This window comes from Lepisma saccharinum, chromosome 19, assembly GCF_977018435.1.
Source record: "Lepisma saccharinum chromosome 19, izLepSacc3.1, whole genome shotgun sequence".
Taxonomy (NCBI): domain Eukaryota; kingdom Metazoa; phylum Arthropoda; class Insecta; order Zygentoma; family Lepismatidae; genus Lepisma; species Lepisma saccharinum.
Window position 1 is genome coordinate 16,914,895 of NC_139247.1, and position 17,386 is coordinate 16,932,280.

The 17,386-nt window shown below is 35.8% G+C and overlaps 1 long non-coding RNA gene across 1 annotated transcript; it reads left to right on the plus strand.

Annotated features, from left to right (window-relative positions):
* The first annotated feature begins 1,649 nt into the window (after positions 1-1,649).
* Positions 1,650-11,269, plus strand: LOC146003083 (uncharacterized). Its single transcript, XR_014443780.1, has 4 exons — positions 1,650-1,734; positions 2,481-2,653; positions 8,723-8,837; positions 11,137-11,269. It is a non-coding gene; the product is annotated as an uncharacterized LOC146003083 (long non-coding RNA).
* Positions 11,270-17,386: the final 6,117 nt, after the last annotated feature.

Genomic DNA, 17,386 nt, shown 5'->3' on the forward strand with positions numbered 1-17,386 from the left:
TGCACAGTAAGGCTAATCGGGACTGGACCTATAGCTTAAAGTGGGAATGAACCACTATGCGCCTCTACCGGGAATCGAACCCGGGACCCCTTGTATTTTCCTTAATTAAATTGAATGTTACAAAAGTGATTTTTTGAATGTTTTAGTAGTACAATATTTTGTGGAATGGATTATATAGGTACAGAAATAAAATGTTACAAAATACAACATTTCTCACTCTCTTTTGGCTATTTAACACGGTTACAAAATATTTACATAGTTGCAGGAAATTGTGTTGTTTTTTCTAAAACAAGAATGGCATAGTAGGTGGCAAATTTACTGTTATATTTGTTTGTATTTTTCAGATGTGTACATAAATATTATATAGTGTTTGATACAAGATGATACAAGAGTAGTACAATACTTCAGACTTTACTCTGTAACCGTAGAATTGGATTTTATTTTTCTTTGGCAAATTGACTGCTACAAAAGTTTATAATAATGTCAGAGAAAATAAATTTGCAAAATTTGCTGTAAGAGTCCTCCCTATTTTACTGAACAAATGGGGCACGTCAATGTAAAAAATAATGAAATTTGAGTATGTTTCAAATTGAAAGTATGAATATCTTATCGAAAATTTACAAACATGAAATGAAGTAAGATGAACCTTCTGCTTTGAGAAGGGAAGGAAATGAAGTCAGCTGACAGTGAGTAACAATGAGGGTGATGATAATGACCTGCAACATTGTTGACATTAACGATCTTTTCGGCTGTAGTTGGTGCTCGCTACTGCATCGTAGTTCGCCCCTACGGGCTCGAGGATGCCACCGTCAGGTTATCCTTATTATGTGAATTCTTAACAATCCTTTTTTTGAAGGAAAAGTAACCGGTGGCTAAGGAGTTAGCGTTTGACGTGTCGAGAATAAATTACAGGCTTCTGTGGAGTGCAGGGAAAACAGTGACATGCATACAGGTTTCTTTTCAATTTTTCTTTGTGAATGAGGATAATGCAAAATTAATTGGTTATAGAGTAGCGGAGCTTGTATTCATTATTCTCAGATATTGAGAGGCAGGCTCATTCAAACAATTTCAAAAATGCATTTGTGAGGAGATTTGGCGGTAGGACGGCCCCAGCAAAGCAGACAATTGAAAGAAGCTTCACATTACACTGGGACTGGATAGTAACAAGCCTCACAATGTTGGTTTCAACCAGCGTAGACATCTTGCAAGAAATTTTTACACATATGAAGCATCGAGTTCAACTCTGCCTGGATACGTGTGGTGGACATTATCAACACCATCTGTAGTATGGACAAATATATCATTAATCATGAATTAAGCTATGCATGTAGGCTATGCTCCACATAAAATACATGTCCTTTCAGATATTCGAATTTACCATGGTATTGTAGCCACAGATTTAGCCTGAAATTGATTTACAGTTGGTGAATAAACTTTGCATTATGCATGCATGCATGTCAATTAACATTATCACAAAAAGCAAGCGTACCAAAAACTCCCGTTGCAATTACATGCAGCAAAGTCTCTTTGAGATATTAAATTCTTGATAAAGTTCTTTTTTTCTGCATGTAAATTCATGCTTAATTTTAAACACTAATTTCAATGTATATTCTTCTGATATGAATAGAAGTTGTCTTACTTACATTAAATTAAATTGTACACTGAATTTCTCACCCAGTCTTCTCCACTGCCGTAGTATACTGGTATAATATTAACTCTATTTATTTCTTGAATGTTAGCAATGAATAATATAACTAAAAAATAATTAGTAAAAGTTACACTTTTTTTAGGATACTAATAATTTTTTTGGAACTATGAACTTCTAGAAAAAACATATAATTTTTTGAATGTAACTTTAGTAAACTAAGCCTGAACAAATACGACTTCAAACACATATACCTTCTAACACAAACAAACTGAGAAAACAGGGCACTGTTGTGTAGACAACACAATTGTCACAGAGGGATGAATTTTAGATTCATTTGTAATTTAAAGTACTTGCACATTACATTAATTAATATATAACAATTTGCTTTAAGAGGACTAACAAAAGCCACTACATGCTTACATGCAACATTAATTTCGTTAGTAGCAGATCAATCGAATCGTATGCTCGATTAACATATTTCTAAATACGAGAAACGTAATGAGTATTTGGTAGATTAATCCAGTAGTTGGTTTTGTATAATTTATTGCAGTAATGTCCTAATGTGTAATTTCACAATGAAATTTTTCAGAATACTTCATAGTTGTGACGTAATGTAATTATGTGAGAGGATAATACATTATAAACTAGAAAAGGTGATTTCAAAATGTTTATTCATTTATCGAACTTTATTCAAAATAAAGAAAGGAGTGTAGTGTGAAATAAGAAAAAGAATATTCCAGTACATCATTGAAACTGTGCACGCTTAACCAAATGTTTATCTTAAACAGACTTACTGAAATGATGTCACACAATAACTCATTTTTAATTTCAGATAATACAGCTTCATTTCAGATATTCTGTAAAGTTCACAAAATTGTGAAGCTGTAGAGAAGAATGAGTTTCGTTCACCCCTGTGGACCTATCTTCAATTTTCTGCTTCAGACCATCATTTTGTTGCTCCTAGGCTTGAAATCTGTCAATAGCTGCAAGAAGTATCAAGAAGAAGTACGTTTACAAGTATTACTCTAATTAGTAATAAAATATTATTAGATAGGCTTTCACAAAAATCTTAAAGTATTTAGAAAAGTGATTGATGAATTAATCAACACTACTTTATTTTCGTTGCTTAAATAAGAGTGTTTCGAGTGCTAGGTTCCTGATGAAAAAATTTCAAGGTTTAGAGCTCCTGTTATTGAACATGTTGTTCAAAGTTTTTCGTAGTGCTACCAAAATCGGATAGGGAGTCAACCTCAAGTACTCATTATAGCTTATACATAATAAAATATTTCAGACAGAAACTCCATTATTTGATAATTCTTCTCTACATTTGCACCAGATTTTCTGCCTCTTAGTGATATGGAGCGGTACAAGAAGACAAAAATAGGACTTAATTTAAAATTGATTTTAATTTTAAGGAATCAAATTGGTTGGTACAAAACTATTATTTTTTTAGTATTACAAAATTAGTACAATATTTTGCAAGAGCAGTCCTTATGGTACAAAGATATGAGATTACAAAGTACAATTTTTTTCGCCTTTTTCGGGCTTTTTTCGGACGGGTTTAAAATATTTAAATAGTGGTAAAAAGTAGTACAAAATATTATAATATTTTGTTGTGGATATCAGTCGAAATCAATGATGAAGCTCAAACGTTACCATGTATTTCCAAAATAGTTTTTTTCGCCAGTAAATTTAGCTGTGCAAAAATTGTTTTACAGAATGTTACAAAATGATACAAAACATTACAATATTTGACGTGAATCTATTACACCAAAATTTATTTGCATTTTTGGGTGTTAAAAGGACCGGTACAAAAATTATTATTTGTATTTGGGAATGGGTTCAAAAATTTGAAATAGTGTTTAACAAGGAAGTGCAATAATTCAGACAATGAGAATAAGAAATCTGAAAATGTGTAAGGATAAACATAAAACACACTACTTTGATCAGGGAAAAATAATAAAAATAATGTCTGTAAGAAACAAACCATCCATCACACTATACAGCACAGAGAATTAATTTTCTTATTCATTAATAACTTCATTAATAGTGGCGTCATGTGTCTAGTATAATAGCTTTAGTTTACAAGAAGACTGGTCAACAAATTTCAATCTTTGTTTGTCTCCGAAGTAAAACAAGGTATTCCTTCTATGTGCTGAGTTGAGAAGTTACAATTAAAACTTTTGATTAACTCAGATAACCAAGACATATCTACTTTAAGGAAGGGCAGTATGAAAGTATACACATAGAATGCAGTATAGGCAACTAGCAACACAGTCTGAATGTACGATTGCAACTCAATTCTGTAGTCATTACGTTGGAGCACAAAATGAACAAATTTTACCACTGAAAACTCGTTTGTACGACGATCATTTGCAATATTTTTGTGTAAATCATAAGGTGTTTCTCGGGTAGAATCTCAACAATAGTCTACAATCAACAATAGCTCATGGACTCTATTGTCCTTGGTAGCGTTTCTCCACACCTGCAATAATTGCCTGATATAAACGCTCTCCAGGCTCATCACTGACATAACCACAGTTGCCGGGGAAATATCAAGGTGGGAGTACAAAAATGAATTTTCAAAGACATCTCGCATCTTAATTGTTCATAACATGACAGCATACGTAGTACCAGTTCTATTTAATTCTCAGCTTTGTGGTTTCCTATCATCTTGGAAGCAACCCAAGCTTCTTTTTCGCAGCACCAGGAAGTACTTCATCGAAGTGCAAATCCCTAAACAGCTTGCAAATCTGTGAACCCATAAATGCGCCCTCTTTAACTTTGATGTCACTTACATTTGGAAACTTATCTCTGAACCAACAAAATGCTGATAAAATTTAAATTAGTCATCATTTTATATTCGTGAGTTGTAATGTCATCAAATTGGGGTCAACGACAGATGCATTTACATCGTTATTTAATCCAGGTTCCAGAGATTTCCTCTGTGGCTATCCTCTCCTTTTAATATGTGCTGTTAGAACTCTGCTATCACATTCAATATGGAACATGGTTCTATTTACAACCTAGCGGACGTCCAAGCTCTATACATATAATTTTCAAATGCAGTCTGTAGCTATGCCGTTCTTATAAGCGGAGTGATATTTCGCATTTGCGATGAGGAACTGAAGTAAGATTCAGTCTGGGTTTGGTATCAGCCAGCACCAGATAGGGCCGGACCGTCCCCACATTAATAGGTGTTTTCCGGGAGACTTTGTTATTATCATATTTCAGCAGAATAAAATCAAATCTCACATGGACTTTCGCAGAATTTTTTTCATAGAGGGGCAAGAAGGCACATTTTCCCACATAAATGTGCTCACGACTGAAAAAACACTTCTTCAGTTTGAATGAAATTATCATGTCCCTGCAAAGCTTTTGCTACAGTTAACACAAATTACTCTGAATTAAATTACATTACACGTGTGAAATATATATATTTTGATGTCGATTCAATTTTCAGGAGGAGGGGAGTGGCCACCCTTGTTTCCTTTTAGGACGTCAGCTACATAAGACATACCGAATGTCTTATGAATGAGTAAATAAGTGAAACATTTGCATTTCTTGACGACATTGCATCATATTGTACTGATAATTAAAACAATAGGATTTAAACCTATTGATAATGATATATTAAAAAATGTTAAAAGCTAGAGCTAATTGATAATCTTCATTGTTAGATTCGTATTCAGGACCCTCGAATTTTAAAAGTTTTGTTTGGTTTGAGAAACATTTGGCTCTTGGCCAGTGTAATCATATCGCATTTCATATGATACGTTTTCTGGTAAAACTCGAAAGTAATATAGTAATATAACTCGTGGCGTAGTGGTTAGCACATCGTGCTACGACGCCAGGGGTCCCGGGCTTCAAATCTCGGAGTGCTCATGGATGTTTGCAAGTGTGTATTCATCAATTTCATTATCTCATCACTTATCCCCATTTTCGCGCATCAGTCAAAAGTGGCACAAAGAGCTAAGAAGAAAGAAGCAAATCAATCAAATCGTAAATAACATTTTGTATTTAGTGTGCATTTGAGTTATTCAAATCAAATCTGAAACAATGATTATTCTTAGCATTCTTATACGAGGGTCACTATTTATATTTTGAGCCTTGGCAACACTGATTGAAGTTAGGCGCGATTATTGAATCGTCTGGCATTATTGACCATAACGTACTTCAAATGTTTTGTCAATAGCTTCATTTGTGTTGTTGATGTTGCCTTGGAGATTGCGCGACAACAATAAAATGGAATTAACTTGTGAACATTTTCCTGCGATGAATTTTTACGATTTTCGACGTGGATTACCAAGACAAGAGTTCATCGATCAACTTACTTCCACATTTGGCGATGAAGCCCCATCCTTTGCCACTGTGAAACGCTGGTATAACGAATTTAATCGTGGCCGCAATTCTCTCACCGACGAGATTCGCGAAGGTCGTCCAAAATCAGTTGTTGTTCAAGAAAATATTGATGATGTGCAAAACCTAATACTGCAAGATCGTCGTGTGACATACTGTGAGATTGAGGCAACCATAGGCATTAGTTCCACCAGCATATATAAAATATTACATGATCATTTAGCTGTGAGAAAGGTATGTTCTCGTTGGATCCCACACAATTTGTCAAAAACTCAAAAAGACGCTCGCGTCAATTGGTGCAAACAAATGCTCAATAAATACAATCGTGGTGCTTCAAAAGACGTATATAAGATTGTAACAGGTGACGAATCATGGATATATACATATGAGCCCGAACGTAAACAGCAGTCGACTGTATGGGTGTTTCAAGATGAACCCAATCCAACAAAAGTTGTTCGCGCTCGAAGCACATCGAAACAAATGGTCGCCTGTTTTTTCGGGAAAACTGGTCATGTGGCAACTGTGCTTTTAGAGAAACGTAGAACGGTCAACTCTGAATGGTACACAACAATTTGTTTGCCAGAGGTCTTCGGTCAAATGCGGAAAACAAACAAACGCCTTCGGATCATTCTTCATCAAGACAATGACAGCTGTCACACATCTCGTCTAAGAACCGACTTGATGAACAGTCAAAAAATCGAATTGATGGATCATCTGCCGTACAGTCCTGATTTGGCACCCAATGACTTCTTCTTGTTCCTGAATGTCAAGAATAAATTGCGTGGACAACGATTTTCGTCGGCGGAAGACGCCGTTGATGCGTTCAAAAACCATATTATGGAGGTGTCTCAAGAAGATTGGAAAAACTGCTTTGACAAATGGTTCGAACGAATGCAAAAGTGTATTGACCATAAAGGAGAATACTTCGAAAAACAATAAAGCAGTTTTCAATGCCAAATTCCTGTTTTTTTCATTGTTAGGCTCAAAATATAAATAGTGACCATCGTATTAGCCTGCACACGACGTGGTTAAAGACAGCCGTTGTATGATGTGGAACATGAAGATTCAAATTAAAGCAATTTCAATGTTATTCTGTAAATATGGAAGAAATCGATAAACTTTAGTTTATATCCACTTTTTACACATTTCTATACACTCTAAATTTATCTCTACAATTTGAAATAGTTGTTGTTGAAATATCTATTTTGAGAAAATCGATTTCTACAAAACCCAATATAGTTTCGTATTTCCAAGATACGAATAATTTTAATACCCTGCTTCAAGGAATATTTCATGTATTTATGTGAATGTTTTTAGATAGGGCGTGAAAAGATTACTTCTAAAGATTGTTACTTCTTCATGTTTTTACTATAATACAAGAGTTTTTTTATTAATCGCCGAAAGGAAGTATGTGATAACAACCACTAATTTTGAACATGGAGATTCTCCAATACTCTTTATGATAACAAATACTGTATTACAGGAATTTTTGTTCATTTTTGTAATTCCTAATCTTAATTTTTTATTCTACACGATTATTGTTAGACAGTGAAAAAGTTTGCTCGGAATGAAGAAAAGCCGTGTCTTCTAACCAATTTATTTGTTTCGTATCAATACATAGGATTATTCTTTATTTTTAATTTTAACTTTCTCTAAGCTTCATTTCGCCTAAGTTCATTCACTTGTTTACACATGCTGTCCAGTCCTCTCAGGTATTTGAATTATGCACAGTCGAGTGTTAAGCAGACTTCCACTTCCTGATATATTGGGGTTGCAAGGTTTACAACAGGTAAACAAGGAGTAAGCAGCTTACATGAATAGGAAGGTAAAAACTGACTGATCAGCGTATAGGAAGTCTGCAGTGAGAGGTGTTGAGAGGGACGGACAGACTGGCAAGGACTCACTTTTGGTTTTGATTAGGAACAGGCAAGAGCACTTTGGAAAGGAGAGAAGGGCAGCAGATTGCCTGACTTAGGAGAACTACCTACAAAGCCTAGAGAGAGCAAGTTTTATTTTACTCTACGTTACTAAAATTGATTATCATTCTTCTAAGTAACTATCCTAACAATAACATGCATGATTCAGGTTCAAAGGTTCACAAAATCCAACGAGTGACTATTTGCCACTTCTCGTTGTATATGGGGTCTCCCCTATGGTGCAGTGGTAGCGTCGTAGCCTTGTATCCAAGGGGTCCAGGGTTCGATTCCCGGTGGAGACACACAGTGGTTCGGATTCCACTTTAAACTGTAGGTCCGGTCCCGATTAGCCTTACTGTGCATAAAGTGGACTTGAAACACCAAATCAATCAATCAATCGTTGTATAGTTAGGTATTCTATTTCAGTTGTACCTTTTGCAGCCAAGCATCGAACTTGTCATCAGGTCAAGTGGTCTCATCATTAACGAGGATAAATGGTGATTAGCTACATTTTCCATTAATCTATTGGGAGTGGTTGGTTCGATCCCATCATTCAGTATAATGACACGGCTTAAATAGGCGTCATAGGGAAATTCTCTTAGTAATCGACAAAGTAGAAAATTATACATTTTGTAATGTTTTGCTTGTTGTTACAAGAAAACATAAACTGAATGCTTTAAATTGAAACCAATCAGCTTTTCTGTGCAGTATTATTCGTTATTAATAACATTTCATGTAGAGAATGTGTATATTTTATTCATTTTATTTAATTTCGGTTTATTATTGCTAACTTTTACAGTGCTTTGAGAATTTTGAATGCTGCAGTGGCGATTGTGATATTCTGACTACTACAGAAGGATTTGTTGGTGGATGCACTTCCGGAATAAAATTTGACGGTTAAGATTTCAAAACTGGTAAGTGTGTATGAAAGAATTGTAGATAATTTTCCTCAACTATAAAGTTATTATCTGTTGATATCCTAGCAAACGCTTCAGTAATGCAAGTGAAGTGGTCAAAATGGCTGCCACTGGCATCATTGTTGAAAGGAAAACTTTCCTTTATAGGATAGAAACTTTTTCGTGGAGTCTAACAATTTGAAATAAGCTTGGTTCCAGGTATATATTTCTAAAATTTTCTTATTTACGAGGGTCATCCGGAAAGTAGTACCCGTTTTTGAATTTTGAATTTTAAAAAAACTAACAAATATTTTTTTGAACAAACTTTGTACTTGTTAACAACAAACTTTCAACTACTTATCTACATAGTCTCCATGCACATTTAAGCATTTGTCATAACGTGTGACGAGATTTTGTAACCCAGCTTCATATTCCTCTGCCGCTAGTCCATTGAGAAAAGTAGTCACCCCTTCTTTACGTTCCTCATCACTATGAAATGTAAGGAACCGGGAGACCGACCTTGCACAAATTTTCCCATACTTCAGATGATCTTTCACAATTTCATGAAGAATTGTTCGTGAAACATCAGTGAACTGTTCACTGGTTTCATCCAGTGTGACGCGCCGATCGTTCTTGATGAATTCGTCAACTGCACTCAGCAGTTCGTCAGTACTGACAGACGTGCGCCCGGAACGTTCGTCATCATCGACGTTCTCCCTCCCCGAGTTAAAGTTTCGACACCAGCGCCGAACAGACGACTCATCAATAACATTGTCTCCATAAACCTCCTTTAATTGACGGTGAATATCACAAGGTTGCATTTTCCTGGAGTTGAGAAATCTGATCACAACCCTAACTTCACAAGTAGCGGCGTTATCAATTCTTTCGAACATTGTAAACACTCACAGAAACAATAACTAGAATGAAAGCGCTACGAAACTTTGCACACACTGAGCAGACAGTCAACTGAAGTTTTTTGACCTTGAGCGGATGCTATTCGCGTCACTAGCGTTCCACACGGCGCGAACGGGTACTACTTTCCGAATGGCCCTCGTACAATCAATGGAACGGGTAGTCTATCGAACTGAATCGTGTACCTCTCCCCTTTGTTTTGCTACAGGGGACTCAGAGTTTTATAGAGGCAAAGGGACAGTGGATTAAGTTATATGGTACTCAATCCGTAATTCATATACATCCTCTGATATTGTTACAACAGAAAGGCAGGAGAAATTAAAGTAAGCTAGCCTTCCCTTTTGAATGATATTGTCCTGTGACTTGTCACCCCGTGCACCTGACACAACAGTACGTAAGGTTACATCTTAAACGTAGTTGTGCTGCAAGGTACAATCAACGGCAAATTGTCCACCCATATTTTTATTACTTTTTTTTTCTACATCCTGTTGTTTTAAGGAATGAAACTACGTTGGTTCGAAAGAGGCATTGCCCTCTACTTATTCAAGTCATTAGTTAAATTCACTATCATTACATTGTGTAATGGAGGTCGAATTAAAATGGTGGACAATTCGCCTACTATTTCTTTCGCCGTTGGGTGTATAACAAATCCTTCGGTGCAGAGTTTACATCAAAAGTTTGTGTTGCAATGGACACTCCATGAGAGGAACAGCCAAGTGTGATGCCAATTTTCACTGTTTATGGTGTTTATCGAAACAATGTGTACTTCTGCATGTCTGGCCAGTGTGATACAATGGTCGAAACATTTGAAAGAAAGAACATGTCACCTGCATAGTTTACCTCAGACTTGGACAAAGCTATTCAGTCACTACACCACAAAAAAATTGTACTGTTCCATAACACATTAATCACGTTTACCATCTTTCGCTCGTTTGACCTTGATATATTATGTGTTCAAACACATCTCCGACATTCATTTATTTTCAGTTTAAAGAATGTCTTGGCTCATTTTCATTTTGCTTGACCTTACAAGAAATCAACGTCAAGATGGATCACAATGAAAAGGAGATGCTCGCTATAGAGAAATGTATTAGGAATACCAAGTTAGTTATATTTTAATCATCATAATAATAATAACAACAATAAATATTAAATGCTCTAATTTATGCAACTATGAATACTAGTTAAAGTAAATATGTAAGTTAAGTAGATGAGTAACATTTTGATGTTTAGTTTGAAGATTTCATAAAATTACTTTTAAAAAGTCATTACACGCTCTGAACTGTCCTTACATTCCAAATTATCGGTAATCGAACTTATTCCTTACTTACGTTAATTATTTTCTTCATTCATGCATGTGTTATTTTCGATATACTTTACTTATATTGATTATTTATTAATTCAGTTGGTAGGGTGTCTGAGAATGAAGAAGCTTCTTCTATCAACAATGATTATGGAGATAGAAACAACCACCTTCTAAGATGTAGCGACATTCACCTCAGGAATAAAGAAACTTAAATGGACTAAATGAAATGCTTAATTGGTTTTGTTTTATTTCTTATCTCCTTTCTTCTACTTTTCGCAAATCGCAAATGGCATCATGCGCTTTAAATATATCCCAAATTCACCGATTTATCCATCAGTGCTTTTCGTATTTGTAGTAGGAACCAATGCAAAACTGCGAATTTTGAAAAGTTGACATGCGAAATTATCATTATTATTATTTATATTTGACGTACGGTTACACTTAAGCTTATAGTTTACATTACGTTGATTCTGTAACTATAAAAACAGCTTCTTGCCCTACATGCTATACCTTTTCCGCGCTTAGAAGGGACTGCACTGTAAACACAAGGACAAAGGTATTACTCCGCCAGGCTTCAGCGATTGGATGATCGTAAAGCTTCTGCTGCTTCCACCACGTGTGAGAGAAAGTTGGCGCGAAAGCAATGTTACAAGCTACGAGAAATTAAATAAAAAGGAAAACTATAACTATTCACAAGATAAGCTGAACTTCTGTTCTTAAGAATTTAATTTGAAGATATAAAAGTGTTTTACTTGCCTAAGCAGAGTCAGATAGAAAGTCGATCCTTCCATAGATTCCTCCCCTTCACTGCTAGTGCCGCCGCTACTGCTATCAGCTGGATTGATAGCAAGTCGGTCAACAACCGTGTCGCACATGTAATCTGATTCCCAGAAGCGTTCCTCTTCTTTCTCCAATATGCAATAGAATAAGGCGTCTGCTTTTGCCGGTCGGGTTTCTTAGCCCTGTGGTTAATCCTAAGAGGAAAGCCTGTTTTTTTAGATTTTACGGCAGAATCTACGCACACCTTAGAAACAGTATGACTTTAATTTACCCACGTTTCATCAAGGAAATACAACTTTCGGCCCTCCCGCCTGCACAGAGAACTGGAAGTGCATCAAAGCGAATTTGATGCATTTTTAGTGCATCAAATGACACATCTAAACGTGTAATCTTGGATTATTGGAAATTGTCTCTGGGTTTGATGCACTTTTACTGCATCAAATGAAATATCGACCGTGGAGTGTGTCTTTTGATGCACCTTAGTGTGTCAATTCCCCGTCCGATGGGATTTTATGCATATAAATGCATATTTTTCAAGTTATACATTTGTATGCATAATTCATACGAAGCAATTCTTCGGTGATTTTACTTACCTTACACAGAAAATAAATTTTCATCTTACGAAAATATGAAATGCATTTTGAATTCGTCAGCTCCCAAATTGATCGAAGTAAAAGATATAAAGTATCAAGAACAAAAGTAAATATATATGAAGTAACTACATTATATTTCCTAACTTAAATGTCAAAATTGGTGCCACTCGTGCATGTACAAGTCACTAATAATGCATTTTTATGCATTGTTTCGGCACTGTAAATAAATTGAACTCATCACAGCATTGTAAGGGTGTTGCGAGCAGTATTTTTTCCTCGGGGGAAAGGGGAGGAGTCACATCTTGCTCTCCAGTCATAGAAACTTAAAATTTCAGTTTTATTATTGATCTGGAAGGACACGTTCCGGTACTCTTCAAATTGATTTGTTCTTGAATTCTTTAAAAAAAATACTCAAAATATTCTGACATGTTCATAAATAAAAAGGTGACAGAATAAAGGTGATGGTTAATATTATTTTACAAATTATAAGATTGAAATTGAAAATACTTTGGATTTGTTAACAAGTTCAGACTTGTGTACGTTATTTAGGTAGAAACTAGATTCGCTTTGCTTCTTTCCATAAGCATCTATCTATCACTTTGTTCTTGAACAGTTTTTTGGCTCTTTGTACTTTTTCACGACATACAGATATGGAAGACACCTTAATCTGCTCCGAGGCAGAGAGATTATTACAACGCGTTAAGACGTCAGGGATCTCGAATTCGAACCTCGGACTGGGGATTCTTTTTTGTGCGTGTCTCTTCATCAATTTTATCATATCATCATTCATATCCATTGTCGGGATTAGCGAAAAGTGTAAGAAAAGCGACGCTAATAACAAAAATCAAATAAAGACATAGAAGATTTTTGGTGCATACACTTGCACCATGACCTCTTTAACATGATGTCAGTAACACCCCCAACTTATTTATTATTACTCCAAACACCTCCCCCTTCCACCCGCCCGATTCGGAAAATTCTTTGTAAACAACCCCTAGGTGACTGACTCATCACTGTAACGGAAATTCTTGAGGGGCGCTGGCTGACGCTATGCACTGAGGACAACTTTCACCACGTGACCGACCACCAGAAGCAAGCATTCTGTTTTCGTAGTTGACATGGCGTGTTGTGAGATTGTGATACATACGCTTTGTTTTCGAGTATTTTGTGTAGTTGTATGCAGATTTCACAAGGAGAGAAGAACTACAGATTTTCGAAGTAACAAAAGTAAGTATCTATGCATATTGTACAATTTTATTTTATGGTTTCCTTTTTCCATTGAAGTTTTGATTTCACTGCCATTTTCGAAACGTTTGAGTTAAAAAGAGCACGTGTTCAGCTCAAACGATTGAACTAAAATAGGAGATCAGCTTCAGGACCCAATATTTATCTTAGCACAATAGTTTCACACTAAACTTCGTTGTCACTGTCATCTAAAGTTGCAAAAACTATAAGTCTTAAGCGTGAATTCCAATGTTTCTTTGCTTTTGTTATCTGCCTATTTCATAATTTATTTTTGCAATTTAGGACAACCCCAATGTCGTGAAGCATATACGGGATTTCACTTGACACCCGCTATTGTAATAAGGAAAAATTGCCTTCTTATTCCTCTCCCACTTTTCTTTTGTGTATTCCTTTTCTTGTATATTCTAATTTCTAGTTTCGGATCTTCTTCTACATTTATCCTCATATTTTCGTCTGTTTCGTCTTTATTCTTACTCTCCACTAATATTATTTCACTATTCCTCTTACACCTGTCTCTCTTTCTGCCTGCGTTACTTCTATATATCTCTTCCTCCCTTGCTCCTCTATTTCTTTCTCTGTTTTTTATTTCTCTTTGCTCTTTTTCACTTCTTCCTCTCTATCTCGCTTTTCTATCTCTCTTTCATTCTCTCCCTTTCTTGCTTCTCTATTTTGTTCGTTTCTCTATTCCTTTCTCTTTCTCTTGTTCCTCTATTTCTCTTCGCTTCCCTATTTATCTTATTTACCTCTCTCTCGCTTCTCTATTTGCACAGTGGTTAGGATCCCACCGTAAACTGTAGGCACAGTTCCGATCACGCTATATGTACAGTCACGGACACTGCTGGGTTGTAATGATTCCATTGAAATCCAATGCATTCATTACAACCCAGAACTGTCCGTGACTGTACATAAAGTGGATTAAAAAAACAACAAAAAACAATTCCCTTCCCCTCCTCACCTGGTGTGTGTGTGTGTGTGTGTGCGCGCGCGCGCTCCTCGCTCCTCTCTTTCTTTATCTGTCTCTCACTTGTGATTTTCTTCTCTTTCCTTCACTCTGTCTGCAATTTGAATTATCTCCCTTTTTCACATTTTCCGCTTCTTTCATTTCCTTTAAGACACTTATTTCTTTTGAGTGTGATGGCATGTAGACATATTGACATCATGCTCGCATGTCGTCATAAGAAGAGAATCACAAGTGAAAGATAAAGCGAAATAAATAAGCGATACTCATACACCAAAGAAGTGGGGGATACAAAACCGAAGCAGAGAGGAGAGGGTGAGGAGAAATAAAAGAGAAAAGACATGGGAGAGAGAGAAATAGGGAAGCGAGAGAGCGGGGGGCATAAATAGGGAAACGAGCGAGACGGAGAGAAAGATAGAGAAAAGCAATCTGCGGGTTCCAATGGTCGCCTGCACCAATCACCAACAACATCGAATTTACACAAACTGAATTTTGTTCTATCTTCTATAAAAATGGAGTAGGCGTACATACAATAAAAATCTAGAATATCTTAACCTTATTTACGAAAGTTCAGAAATATTATTTTAATATCCCTGAATGTTAGAGATAATGGTTCTACCAGTGGTTGGTTGGTTGATTTTTGTTTTATGTCCACTTTATGCACAGTAAGGCTAATCGAGACTGGACCTACAGTTTAAAGTAGAATCCGAACCACTATGTGCCTCTACCGAGTATCGAACCCGGGACCCCTTCATTACAAGGCGACGACGCTACCACTGCGCCATCCGGGAGGCGCTGGTTCTACCAGTGGTGTGCCCAGGATTTTCAAAAGGGTGAAGGGGCTTACGTATACTTTCTTTAGTAGTTAGCCCTCACTTTGCCATCTTTCGTGTCTCTGGCGTTACTTTTTAAGAGTACTAGAGCAAAGGGGGGGTTATGATCCCCACAAAGGAACTTTGTCCTTGGGCACGCCACTGGGTTCTACATTAGCATTCAATTTTAACTGGATATTATCCATTGTCTAATGCTTTAATAAGTGTAGTTTCATGAACTAGACAATGAATAATGTCGAATTAATATTCCATACTAACATTATTTCATACAACAGAAGAATTTTAAAATGTGATATTTCACTCATCTTAGTAATTAGGATTGAAATTTTATTTTTGAATGCTACTTGTTTGTTGTTCATTAATTTTAACTGTGCCATTAAAATGATACTCAACTAGTATTTTGTTTTTCTGCTTATCCCAAGTAAATGTCTCATGCAAAGTTTTTCTTTTTTAATTTAAGGCACTTGTTCCTGTCATGAAGATAAGAGAGAAATATTCAGAAGCTATTGTGCAGAGGAATGTCAAGCATATTAACGAACTGAAGATGGACTATTCTGTGGTTGTTGTTGATACCCACCAACAAAGCAAGCAAAAGGTAGGTGTGTGTGACATATTGTTATCCGACACAAGAAAAATTGCATTTCCAAACCAATCAGTGCTAAGAAAATCTCACTTTCCACAGAAAATTTACTATGGTGCAAGTGTTGCTCATGTTTTAAATTAGGACTTGCAAGTTAACAAATATAAATAGTATACTTCAATGTTGAATACATTTGAAAATGTCTTCAGAATATTTTTTCCTTCGCTTCAACATTAGATAGATTATAGGCTTATTAATTAAACTGCTTGACATAACATCCAGTGGCATGCCCAAGAGGGGTTGGTGGGGATCATAACCACCTCTTTGGCCCGGTATTCCTAACAAACGAACAATAAAGGCTAAGGCAGAAAAGATGGCAAATTGAGGGCTTATTAATAAAAATACATATATCTACCCCCCCTTTGACAATCCTGATAACTGATAATATATATGTAGTCTCGCTCTCGCTCTCTGTATGTGTGCATGTAAATTATACTATATGTGTTCCTTATTTGTATACAAAATCCAAAGAGTTGATGTTAAATTTGTTTCAGTGGTGGAGTTCCTTTGTGGAAAATTATTTCTGTACTTATAGGCGTTATAAATGAGGATATCATGTCAATTTCCTGTTTAATTTTGCTTTTTGACTGCTTAATGTGCAATAACTATATCTTGCCTCTTCTATTGTATATATTTTATTACTCCCTTTTATGCTTCATTTCAAATGTCTCCAGCACGATGTCTATCATCATCTTAAGGACATGTGGAATATGTATTTCGAAGTCATAAGGTAATTTAGGCTATAAATATACCCTACCACCCCTAAATACAAACTTACACTCTCATATGAAAATATTTTCTTTCTTTTAAATGCAAATGATAAATAATTTTAAGTAACTATATATACATAATGGCCAACACAACATTCAATCATGTATTTTCTCTTTCATTTTATTAATTGCTTGAGATACGCGATGATTGGCTTTTCATATTTCTTTTTTCTATTAACATACAAGTTTTTAGCACATCAAGCTAACCATCAAAGACTTGGAAATTTAATTATTACAATGATATTTAGTCATGAAAAGTGGTACAGGAGGAGAGGTATCTGTTATCCCTTCATTTCTTTTACCTTCATTCTTTCGTATTTTTTTCCATTTTCTATTTTTCCACCTGTTATCTCAATTCCCCCTCTCACTCTTTGTCAGAGAGAGAGAGAGAGAGAGAGAGAGAGAGGGAGACTCCTTCCCTCTCTCATTTCTTTCCTTCCCTCTTCTCCTATATCTCTCTCTCACCTTCTGTCTCTCACTGCATTTCTGTCATTCTTCTTCTCTTCAAGATACATATACCTAGGTATGAG